Source organism: Scyliorhinus canicula, chromosome 7 (assembly GCF_902713615.1).
Source record: "Scyliorhinus canicula chromosome 7, sScyCan1.1, whole genome shotgun sequence".
NCBI classification, from domain to species: Eukaryota; Metazoa; Chordata; class Chondrichthyes; order Carcharhiniformes; family Scyliorhinidae; genus Scyliorhinus; species Scyliorhinus canicula.
The window spans coordinates 88157974-88170828 of record NC_052152.1 but is presented as its reverse complement, the minus strand read 5'-3'; the positions used below and the strand labels follow the sequence as shown (position 1 = coordinate 88170828).

At 48.5% G+C, this 12855-nt stretch overlaps 1 protein-coding gene across 10 annotated transcripts in view; it reads right to left on the bottom strand.

Annotated features, from left to right (window-relative positions):
- LOC119969166 (galactosylgalactosylxylosylprotein 3-beta-glucuronosyltransferase 1-like) overlaps window positions 1–12855 on the bottom strand; it is a 170975-nt gene that overhangs the window by 36180 nt on the left and 121940 nt on the right. The gene's annotated exons all lie outside the window — the stretch shown is intronic.

Below are 12855 nucleotides of genomic sequence, written 5' to 3'. Positions count from 1 at the left end.
GAAAGATTTTTTTAAATGAAAATTTCATAGGGCAAAAGTCAAAGAGAATGTTTGGTTTTAGCTTAGTAAATGGAATATCTTTTATTCCACCTGAGTTTAAAAAAGTGAGTCGGAAAGCTGATCTCCGTGTTTTCTTTCCAAGCACAAAATGTAAGGAATTGTGTCAGAGTGTATGTCAGTTCTGATGATAGGGGCGGGATTCTCCGACCCCCCGCTGGGTCGGAGAATCGCCGGGGGCCGGCATGAATCCGGCCCCCGTCGTCTCCCGAAGTCTCCGGCACCAGAGATTTGGCGGGGGCGGGAATCGCGCCACACCTGTCGGCCCCCCCCCCCCGGTGATTCTCCGGCTCGTGATGGGCCGAAGTCCCGCTGTTGTCATGCCGGTCCCGCCGGCGTGAATCAAACCACCTACCTTACCGGCGGGACTGGTGGCGTGGGCGGGCTCCGGCGTCCTGGGGGGGCGCGCGGGGCAATCTGGCCCCAGGGGGTGCCCCCATGGTGGCCTGGCCTGTGATCGGGGCCCACCGATCGGTGGGCGGCCTGTGCCGTGGGGGCACTCTTTTCCTTCTGCTTGGCCATAGCACTCACGCTGGCAGATGCGGAAGTGACCCCCTCCCCTGCGCATGCACGGAGATGTTGTCAGCAGCTGCTGACGCTCTGGCGCATGCGCGGACTTCCGCCAGCCGGCGAAGTCCCTTCGGCCCTGGCTGGCGTGGCGCCAAAGGCCTTTCCCCCGGCTGGCGGGGCGCCAACCACTCCGGCGCGGGCCTAGCCCCTCAAGATTAGGTCTTGGCCCCTAAATGTGCGGAGAAATCCGCACCTTTGGGGCGGCCCGATGCCAGAGTGGTTCACGCCACTCAATCCCGCCGGGACCCCCTGTCCCGCCGGGTAGGGGAGAATCCCGGCCCTTGTCTTTGTTTATTTAAATATTCAGTATAAAAAGAAAGATCGACTGTTGGGTCCAAATTGTCAATATTAAAAATGTGACCATCAGTGGGTGTGATCCTCCCGAATCGTAACTAAGTGCACCCGCCAGTGGGGAAACCAGAATGATTCCTGCTAGTGCTGGCAGCGGCCATGACATGCCATGATACGGCACTTGGAATGTTATTTTAGCAGAACCGGCTTTACCGTGCACACTGGGTTCCATGCTGCAACCGAGGGGCAGGATCTAATCTCTCTGACAGGGCCTACACTGCTAACGGCACCCAGATCTCAAATAGCTGCTGCAGACATCCCTCTCCAATCCCCCCCTCCCCCCCCGGACTTGGGCCAGGAAAACGTCCCCCACAACCTAATTCCTAGCAAGGCCTCTTCCCCCTTAGAACTCCCCTTCAGCAACCCAGGCTTTCCATTTAACTTCCCTTTAATTCACCTCCCTCAAACCCCCAAGTTCTCCTCTGCAGCCCCCCACCCTCAGTACACCCCTTCACATTGCCAACCTAGCACCTTACAGTCTGACGGGTGGCAAGGTGATAGGTACCCTTCCAACAATTGCCACCAGGGTGCTGAGGGGTGTCCTTCATGGAAGGTGGCGCAGGTTGGGGGTCTTTCATCAGATGGGCCATCCCCCACAGGATGCACTTTCTAGGAAGGAATTGCGAACAAAGAGGCAGATTTAAAAAAAAAAAACTGTGGTTAGGAAAGCTCACGTTGGGCAGCATGGTGGCGCAATGGTTAGCACTGCTGCCTCACGGCAATGAGGTCCTGGATTCGATCCCAGCCCCGGGTCACTGTCCGTGTGCAGTTTGCACATTCTCCCTGTGTCTGCGTGGGTCACACCCTCACAACCCAAAGATGTGTAGCGTAGGTGGATTGGCCAAACTAAATTGCCTCATAATTGGAAAAATTAAGAAAAGATAGGAAAACGCAAGCTGCCCTGAGTTAATGGATCCCTGCAGAGTTACAAAAATAAACAATCTGATTCTCCCCTTTGATGCTGCTTTGATCTGTCAATCTAAAAGCTTTCAGCAGGTAATGGTGTGTGAAATTGAATGTAAACAATCCAGTTCAAATCTTTCAGCCTTCTAGCTGTACACACAGATTTCTATACTTCAAAGGGCAATGAAATTGACTGTGTGAAAACCACTTCAAAGGCTTCCACCACATTAAAGAGATAATTTTTACCTTCATCTCACAGACCTTTAAACTTGGCATACTGACAGACTTCATAAAGGGTTTAAGGCTACATATGAGAACACTTTCACTTTATAATGAGGTTTGTGTATTCCTGAGACACTGGCCAGAATTCTCCGCCACCCACCACCGGGAGCAGAGTTCCCGATGTGGCGGAGAATCCACTTTCGGGGATAAAATGGGATTGACACCCGATGCTATGATTGCTCCCATTGGCATTGGGATCAAAGTTCATGCGCAAGCGCCAGCAAGAGGATGCTAATGGGCCTTCATGATCCATTTGCATCCACTTAGCAGGCCGGGCATCATATTCTCCAGGTTCGCATGATTCTTCAGTCCTCTGTTCCGGGAATCACGTGGGCGAGGATTACTACAGGTATGGACAAGCCTGTACCTGACAAGGTGGACCTCACTGTGCACTAAGGAGTAACTCCTGAAGGAAGTTTCCATCAATTCCATCCGAGGGCCACCCTCCACCCGCACAATACAAGACCAGGCCAGGTCCCCATCCACCTCTCCCCCGGCAAACCCCAAATAAACAACACCCCCGAGACCCCCAAAACAAAGAGCCCTCCAGGGACACTTTAAATAAAGAGACCCCCTAAATAAAGAGACCTAGCCAAAGACCCCCTAAATAAAGAGCCTTCCCAGAGACCCCCTAATAAAGGGACCCCTGTCAGACAGCCCCTAAGAAAGAGACCCCTGTAAGGAAGCCGCCTCCCAGAAAAGAGACTCCTGTAAGGAAGGCCTCCCCAGAAAAGAGACCCCTGTAAGGAAGCCCCCCCCCCCAAGAAAAGAGACCCCTGTCAGAAAGCCCGCCAGAAAAGAGACCCTTGTCTGGAAGCACTCCTAGAAAAGAGACCCTAGTCTAGAAGCTAGAGAACAGTTCCGACAGGCAGTGAAAAAATTTACAGTTATAACACTGGGCATATCCTTGCTGACTCAGACGCAGGCAGCACCACGTGTCAATTCCTAGAAAGAGAAGCGGGTCAGCTCTGTTTAAAGAGAGTTAAGTGCTTTCCAATCACCCCCTTGCTTGGGTGATTTCAATGTAGTTGGCTGGAAATTGACAGCACTTAACTCTCTTTGAAGTGGTTGATGTTTAAAAACAATGTGAACATTGTAGTTCGTGCATTCCAGAGTTACTCAACTGTGAAGGAAGATGAATGAAGCAAGACTGAAAGCTGTGTGTGTGGAAGCTGTCAATCACAGCCTAGTAAGGAAAATGAATGAATGGCTTGTAAGTCAAGGATCTTGGGGGTTTAAACTCAGCTGACCAGTTTCTCCTTCCAAGAATGGACATGTTGCGCTCCCCATGTCTGAACCAGTAGGTGTATGCCCAGGTATGTGTTACAACAGTAATTTTTATAACTTTCTCAGACTGGATTGCTCTCTAGCTTCCAGACAGTTGTCCATTTTCTGTCAGGCTTTTTCATAGGGTCTCTTTTCTGGGGGGCTTCCAGGCAGGGGTCTTTTTCTGGGGTCTTTCCAGACAGGGGTCTCTTTTCAGGGATGTTTCCTGACAGGGCCCTCTTCTGGGAGGTCTGTGGGGATCTCCTTATTTAGGGGGTCCCTTTATTTAGGGATCTCTGTGAGGGGGTCCCCTTATTTAGGGGGTCTCTGGGGGTCTCTTTATTTAGGGGTCTTTGTGAGGGGTCTCCTTATTTAGGGGGTCTCTGGGGGTCCCTTTATTTAGGGGTCTCTGTGAGGGGTCTCCTTATTTAGGGGGTTTATGGGGGGTTCCCTTTACTTAGCGGTCTCTGGGGGGGGGGGTCTCTTTACTTATGAATGAAAATCGCTTATTGTCTCAAGAAGGCTTCAATGAAGTTACTGTGAAAAGCCTCTAGGGGGGTCTCTTTATTTAGGGATTTGGGGGGGGGGGGAGGGGTTCTTATTTAGGTGGTCTCTGGGGCTCCTTTTATTTAGGGGTTCCTTGTGGATGGGGGGGGGGGCGCGGATCAGGTCACCCTGGGGGAGGGGAAGAGGGTGACCCAGAAAATCCAGGGGTGGGGGGCTGAATCTCGGGGTAGTGAGTACATGTCCCTCGTACCTGGCCAGCCCACGCCCAATGGAGAGACCCACTGGAGGCAAGGGTTTCCCATGAGTGAAGACCCCTGCCTATCCTAAACACTAATCCCCTTCTTCCACTTCATTGGGCCTCCCATTTGGCCCCAGCAAAACACCCCATTAATGTCACTCCTGTGACTCCATTGCTGATCCTCTGCCTTGGTCACACTGCAGGTCTGGAGGTGGACACCATTCCCATTGGTACTGCTGGTGCTGGAAAGCTGCTGTGTCTATTTACTGGAAGCTCTCAGAGGCAGGTTACCTGCCCCACACTGGGGTGAAATTCCTCTCAGAGGAGCCCGGAAGCCTGACAGTAGAAAGGTAAACGCCCAGTTGGAAATTAATCTCATTGGCCCTCCCAAAAATGGCTATGGCAAGGTTGCCACTAATTTTCCAGTTGGTTACATTCCACCCACAGATTATTAAAAACATCAGGTATTCATGGCATGACATCAGATATAGGTGCTGAGAAACGAGATACAGATTATCAAAAGCTTGAAATCTTACCAAACAATGAACATGGACTTCCAAAAGGAATTTGATACATTGTTGCACAACAGACTTGTGAGAAAAATCATAGCTCATGGAATAAAATAGACAATAGGAAGATGGATACAGAATTAGCTGTGACCGGAAACAGAGAGTGTGTTACGGCTCCCTCAGGGGCCAAGCACTATGTTGTATCCGATTCCCTTCCTACACCATGGAATATGAATTCCCCTGGTCACTGAGGGGACAGAGTTTCCCTCCCTGGCTGGGAGGAACTTCACAGTAGATAAACCCTGGTCTGGGTGTAGGTTGGGGAGAGTGTCCCTTTGGGGTGAGGAGTTGTGGTACTTGTGGTTATTGTGTATAGTGTAAATAAATCTTGTTCTTATCCAGCCTATTGTGCGATCCAAAAGCCTCTTCCTTCAGCTATTACACTGGCGACAAGGATAAAGCGGAGCTACTGCAGCCATCAGGCATTTCACCACCGACCTGCTTCATCTCGGCTTGGAAAGGCTTCCGCCCCATGCAGAACGCTGGCGCTTATCGGTAAGCTGGAGCTGTTCAACACTAATGCCGACAATTAGGCCCAATACATCGAGTGAGTGAAACATTTTTTTGTACCAACGCCATCATGGGTGATGGACAACAGACTGTCATGCTACTGACCGCTGTTAGCGGTCCAGCCTATGCATTGATTAAAAGCCCCACCTACCCGGTCAGGCCAGACATACTACCGCTTGCAACGTTGGTCACCTTGTTCGAGAGGCATTTGAACCCGCAGCCCCCAATCATGGTCCGCAGATGTCAATTCCACACGGCCTCGCAGGCCCCCCCGACCAAGTCCAATGGGGAGTTCCAGGTACAGTGACTGACGCTCGCTGCTCCTTGCAAATTCAGGGCCACCTTGGCCACGTTCCTGCGGGACCGTTTTGTCTGCCGGCTACCGGACAGAGAAACACAGCTGAAGTTGCTCATGGAGACTCCCCTGACCTTCCAGCGAACAGTGGACATCGCACTCTCCAGGGAGAGTGCCGGGCGCAGCCTCCAGGAACTGCAGGGCTTAGTGGTCCTCATCATTAGACGCTAGATTACAAGAGCAAGGAGGTTAGGTTGTGCCTGTATAAGACATGAGTTAGACTTCAGCTGGAGTACTGCGTTCTGAACGCTACTTTTTAGGAAGGATGTAAAGGCATTGAAGAGAGTGCAGAAGAGGTTTACAAGAATGGTTCCACAAGAATGGGATAAGAAATTTCAGTTATGAAGATAGTTTGGAGATGTTGGGACTCTTTCCTTGGACAAAAGAATGCTGAGAGGAGATTTGACAGAATCACAGATACCCTACAATGCAGAAGGAGGCCATTTGGCTCATAGAGTCTGCACCGACCACCCTACCTGGGCCCACTCCCCCGCCTTATCTCAGGTACTCCAACTAACCGTTGGACAATTACGTGAAGTTTAGCATGGCTAATCCACCTAACCTGCGCATCTTTTGAACTATGGGAGAAAACCTGAGCACCCGGATGAAACCCATGCAGACACAGGGAGAAAGTGCGAACTTCACGTAGTCACCCAAGGTTGGAATCCGAACCCAGTCCCTGGCACTGTGAGGCAGCAGTGTTAACCACTGTGCCACCTAAAAATGTATTCTAAATCACAGGCAGAATTTTCCAGCCCTGTCATGGTGGGGACGGGGCCAGAAAATGCAGTGAACTGTTCAAGAATCCATTGATTTCGGCAGGGCTGTAAAATCCCGCCGGCTTGGAGTGGCCATAAAATTCCACGCCATGAGGGTCTGGAGAGAGCAGAGAGGGAAAATTGTGCCAATTGGCAGAAGGATTGAAAACCAGAGGGCACAAATTTAAGGTCTGCATCAACGGAGCCGAGGTGGAGATGGTCGACAGCTTCAAATTCCTAGGTGTGCGCATCCCCAAAAATCTGTCCTGGTCCACCCACATCAACGCTATGAGCAAGAAAGCACAACAGCACCTAGACTTCCTCAGGAAACTAAGGAAATTCAGCATGTCCACATTGACTCTCACCAACTTTTACAGATTCACCATAGAAAGCATCCTATCTGGCTGCATCACAGCCTGGTATGGCAACTGCTCGACCCAAGACCACAAGAAGTTGTAGGGAGTAGTGAACACAGCCCAGTCCATCCTACGAACCCACCTCCCATCCATTGACTCTATCTACATCTCCGCTGCCTTGGGGAAATGGGCAGGATAATCAAAGACCCCTCCCACCCTGCTCACTCACTCTTCTAACTTCTTCCATTGGGCAGGAGATACAAAAGTCTAAGAAACACACTTGAACAGATTCAAAAACAGTTTCTTCCCCGCTGTTACCAGACTCCTAATCGACCCTCTTATGGGTTGATCTGTTTAATACTACACTCCTGTATGCTTCACCCGATGCCAGTGCCTATGTATTTACATTGTATACCTTGTGTTGCCTATTACTTATTTTCTTTTCATGTACTAAATGATGTGTTTGAACTGCACGCAGAAAATTCCTTTTCACTGTACCTCTGTACAGGTGACAATAAACAAATCCAATCCAAAGGTAATTGGTAAAAAAAACAAAAGCAAATGAGAAAAAAATATTTTCCCACAGAGAGTGGTTAGGGTCTGGAATGCACTGACTGGGAGTGTGGTGGAGGGAAGTTTAGTCAAAGCATTCAAGAGAGAATTAGATGATTATTTGAAAAGAAGCAACGTGCAGGGTTATGGGGAGAAGGCAGGAGAATGGCACCAGATTGAATGCTCATTTGGAGAGCCAACGCAGACACAATGGGCCAACTGACCTCTTTCTGAGCTGTAACAATTCTGTGCTTCTGTGATATATGCATTTGGAATCATATAATAATGACAGCAGAAAGGAGACTATTCGCCTAGGAATTTAATATCAATACTAGCTCCTGCGAGAGAAGCTCAGCTAGTCTCACTGCCCACTCTTTCCCCTGTAGCCTGACAAATCTTTTTTGATTCAGATAATTCTGCAATTCAGTTTTGAGAACCACAATTGAATCTGTCTCCACCACATTCTCAGATTGTGCATTCCAGGTCGAAACCATTTTCTACATTAATAACTTTCCCCCAGTGCTACCTTTGGTTCTTTTATCTTAAATCAGTGTCATCTGGTTCTTGACCCTTTCATCAATGAGAACAGTTTACCCCTATCTGCTCTATCCAGTCACCTCATGATTTTCAACATCTCGATCTAATCTCCTCTCAAACCTCTTTCCTCCATGAATAGCCCAAGCTTCTCCAATCTCACCATATAACTGACATCCTTCACCCTGGAATCCATTCCTGTAAATCGTTTCTGCACACTTTCTAATGCCTTCACATCCTTCCTAAAGCGTGTTGCCTAGAATTTGACACAATGGGCAGGATTCTCTGATCCTGAGGCTAGTGTTGACGCCGTCGTCAACGCTGTTGCGTTTCTCAATGGTGTCAACATGGCCTCAGGAGCAGCGATTCTGACCCTTTTAGGAGGCCAGCATGGCACTGGAGCGATCCACGCCGCTCCAGCTGCTGATCCCAGCGTCAGATGGGTGCCGCGGGTCTGCGCATGCACGGTGGGACCGGCGGCAACGCGCGCAGGTGCAGTGGGACCGGCGCAATTGCCACGCATGCTCAGTGGCTTCCTTCTCCGCGCAGGCCACGAAAAAATATGCCGTAGGGCTACAGGGGCCAGCACGAAACAAAAGAGACCACAGCCCGAGAGGCCGGCCTGCCGATCAGTAGGGCCTGATTGTGGGCCAGGTCACAGTGGAGGCCCCCCACTGGGTCACCCCCCCTCTCCTCCCGCACCAGGCCGCCCCCCCAGATGCATCCACACTGAGTTCCTGCCGGGTAAGAGCAGGTGTGAACGGCACCGGCGGGACTCAGCTTTTTTTGCGTGGCCGCTCGGCCCATCCCGGGCAGAGAATCGCCAGGGTAGAGCGGTCCCCGACCAGCGCAGTGCAGACTGCGCCGGCGCCAATTCTCCGCTCTCTTGAGAATCGGTGGACCAGCGTTGAAGCGGCGTGGCGCGATTCGTGCCCATCCAGGCGATTCTCCGGCCCGGCCCTGGGGTGAGAGAATCCCGCCCTCTATTCCAATTGAGGCCAAACCTGTGTTTTAAAAGATCCCCATAATCTTACTGCTTTTCTAATCTCTACCTCTATTTATAAAACCTAATATTTCTTAGGAACCACTTTCTCAAATCTGACCTGACCTCCTTCAATGGTTTTTGAAAATCGATCACCATGATCATCTGCTCTGGCAACTCGTTTGAAATTGTGTCCGTTATTTAATATTGTCTCTCCGACCAAAATGCACAATTTCATGCTTTGCTGCATTGAATTTCATCTGCTGAGTGTCTGTCCATCCCATTCATTATGTCGACAGTCTCTCACTATCCTCCACTCAGCTGACAATACTTCCAAGCTTTGTGTCAATTGCAAATGTTAACATTTTGCCCAGCACATCCTGATATAGATCAAGGAAAATAGTGGCCCAAGTACTGGGTCCCACAGTACCCAAACAACTGTTTATCATTACCCTCTGCTTCCTGATACTCAGTTAACCTTACAAATATTCTCCCTTTTATTGCATGGGCTTTGACTCTGCCGACAAATGTGTAATGTGGCACTTCATCAAATACCTTTTGAAAGTTTATGAACACCATACCACCTGCGTCATCCTCATCAACCATCTCTGTCATCAAAAAACATAGGGTGCGATTCAGCGACCCTATTGCACCTGGCATGGATCTGGGTGCAATGGGTGAATAGCACCGAGAGCCCCAAATCGGGCTCCACGCAGGGTGCCAAGCCGATCGTGAATCACCCGACTCGCTCCACCCGGCGAGGGCCAGATCCAGATCTGCATAATTAAATGAGCCATTAAGCACATTTAAATACCCGGATGCCGGATTCACCCAATGCCCGGGGTTCAACGGCTGCACTTGCAAGACCTGAATCAGGTGTAATGGCACCTTGGAAGGTCTCGCAGGGCATTGTAGACTCCCGGGTGGTCAGGGACTGGGCAGGGTTGTACCCTGGCACTTCCCCTGGCACCTGGGCACTGACAACCTGGCACCGCCAGTGCCACTTGGGCACCCTGACAGTGCCACCTGGGCACCCTGGCAACTAAAGTGTGGCCATGGTGGGGAGAAAAATTGAGGCCAAAGATACAAGAAAGTTCAGCTGAATAGCGGTGTTTCGCAGCGCTGCAGCCACCAAGAAACCACCAAACGTGCTCAACAGTGGACCTGAACATTTGTCGACTGAATCATGGCCCTAGTTCCACGCCGGATAGGGAGAAAGAGGTAGATTTTCCTCTTCAGATTGATGGGCTGTTACCACATCTTCAAATCTAAGCACAAATTGCCCATCATTCAGGTTTGATGAGTAAGGGACCTAGACAGGGTAGATATGAGGGATCTAGATAAGGTAGACAAGAAAGACTTGTTTCCCCTAGCTGAAGGGTCAATTACCAAGGGACATAGATTTAAGGCGATTGGTAGAAATATTAGAGGGGCTAAGTGGAAAAGAGGGTGGTGGGTATCTGTAATTCACTGCCGAAGTTGGTGATTGAGGCTGAAGCACTCAACTCATTTAAAAAGGTACATGGATCTGCATGTATAGGTCTGTAACCTGCAAGGCTACAGACCAGGTGCAGGAAAGTGGGATTAAAATGACCAGCTAAGTTCTTTTTTCTTTTGTGGCCAGCACAGGTACGATGGACTGAATGGCCTTTTTCTGCACCATAACCTCTCTATCGGTCTATGGCTGTAAGAAACTAGAGAATAGTCTTATGCGAGGATTAGTGCTGGGACTACTGTCATTCATAATTTATATTAAATTTGCAGTTGATATAAGATTGGGAGATATCGTTGACACTGAGAACGAATGCTAATCAAATGCAAAAATACATTATAAAACATGCAGACTCGTTAAATGGCAAATTAATTTTAATGTTGATAAATGTGAGATGGGAAAATAAGATAGAAGAACAAAGAAATCTAGGGCTACAGCTGAACAACTCATTAAAAGCAGCAACTGAGGTCAGAAAAGCTATTACAATATTGCTAACAAAGCGCTGGGATTTGTTTCTAGGGATATATAATTTAAAAGTAATAAAGAAATGTTAAATTTGAATAGGTCAGGTCACTCTTGGAGCATTGTGCAGAGTTCCAGTCTCCAAAGTAATGATAAGACATGACTGTGCTCCAGCTGTCAGTTTAGAACTAGACATAAATACAGCATGATCTTGTTCTCCAATACATGCAACAACTCCAGCCTTATTATCAGCACAAATGTACCAACCTGCTCTCTAGCCCATGGGTTGAGTTTGCGACCAGAACATGTCAGTGGTGGACAAGTTCACTTACCTCAGCAGTACACACTGTCCAGCTGTCAATAATAACAATGAGACATATGCAAGAATTGTCAAAGCAAGTGTAGCCTTTAAATATCAGTCTGGGAACAATTAGGATAAACTCTGCCTACCTAACTGAATTCCATAGAACAATAGTCCTGCCCGCTCTGCTCGATGCATGTGAGACATGTTCTGCGTACAGGCATCATGTCAGGAAGCTCAACCACTTTTGCTTGATCTGTCTTTGGAAGCAACTGGAGATCAGATGGCAGAACTAAATACCAGACACTGAGCAGGCATGCCCAGCGCCCACACCATATTGAGGCAGTCATAACTGAGTTGCGCTGGCCATGTCTCCAGAATGCCTGACACTGGCTTAGCAAAGTATATTTTCTCTGGAGAGTTTGAGTTCGGGGTGTGCTCTCACGGTGGTCAAAGGAAGCTTTACAGACACTCTGAAGGCATCACTTACGAGTTTTAGTATCAACTTACAGTCCAGTGAAAAGCTCACCCAGGATCTCTGCACCTGGCACAACCAAATTAACAACAGTGCGGTCTCCCATGGAGGCAAGTGCTTATGAGAGGCAAAAGAAAAATGCAAGAGGCGAAAATCCCGCACTAGTAAGCTCATCATAAACCCAGTCCTCTGCGGTATCCGATCCTATCTGTAGCAGAATCATCCAAGCACAAATTGGTCTGAGCTGTCACTGACGTACCCACCAAAAAACTACCAACCACCCAGATGACGAGCATGGTCATCTTTGCCTCAGTGGATGACCAAGAAAAAAATGAAAGGACATAGCAGCACAGTAAAAAGTGTAAAATAGATTTACTAGGTTGCTGACAGAACTAAAAAGGTACAGGTTTGAACAGGTCGAGGACTTTTTCTTTAGAAAGGAGAAGGCTTAGAAGTGATCTGATTGAGGTCTTAAAACAATGAATGGGTTGGCTAAGGTAAACATGGAGGAAATGGTTTCCACCTGTGGGAAAATCTGAAACTAGGAACCTTAAATGCAATAAATCCAATCGGGAAATCGAGTGCAATTTCTTTGCACAGAGAGCTCTTAGAATGTGGAGCTCATTACCACAGCAAATGTTTAAGGTGAATATCTTACATATTTTCAGAAGGAAATTAGGCAAATACGTAAGAAAATGATAGTAGATATACTGAAAGGCTGAGGTTACTGTAATGAAAGGAGGTCCATGTTGGGTGTAAACACCAACACAGGCTAGTTATGTCAAATGGCCCGTTCATACACTGTATATTCAATATAATCTCTGCAAAAATTGCAGTTTGTGGCTAAGTTTATGATATGTGCCTATGTCCCGCTGAGGTTTTACATCTGGATGCTAAAGAGAAACATCTCCCCGTGTCTCCTGCTATAGATGAACTGTGTTCAGAGAGGTATTTGTCGTGCTTGTCTGCCCAAATGTTTAGCTATGCTAGGAAAAGTATACCTCCCCAGGGATGGGAAGGTAACCAAGGCTACATTGTTAAAAGGAATTTTGGACTAGAACTCGCATTATCATGTACACACTGACGCCACTGGATTTGAGAAGCAATTGATTTAAGATATGAAATGATCAATTGTCTCCACATTTGACATTAGCAGCATTAGTGGGTGGAACCTTCTCACCTTAGAACCTGCTGGAACAGTGGAAGCATTTTCAGACCTGCAACCTGACTCACTGATTTCTGCACCCAGCTATTGCTCTGTCCCTAGAGCAACTACCTATCACCCTGCCTCAGGGATCCTCAGATAATTAAGGTGGGTGGGCTGAGAAATGTACC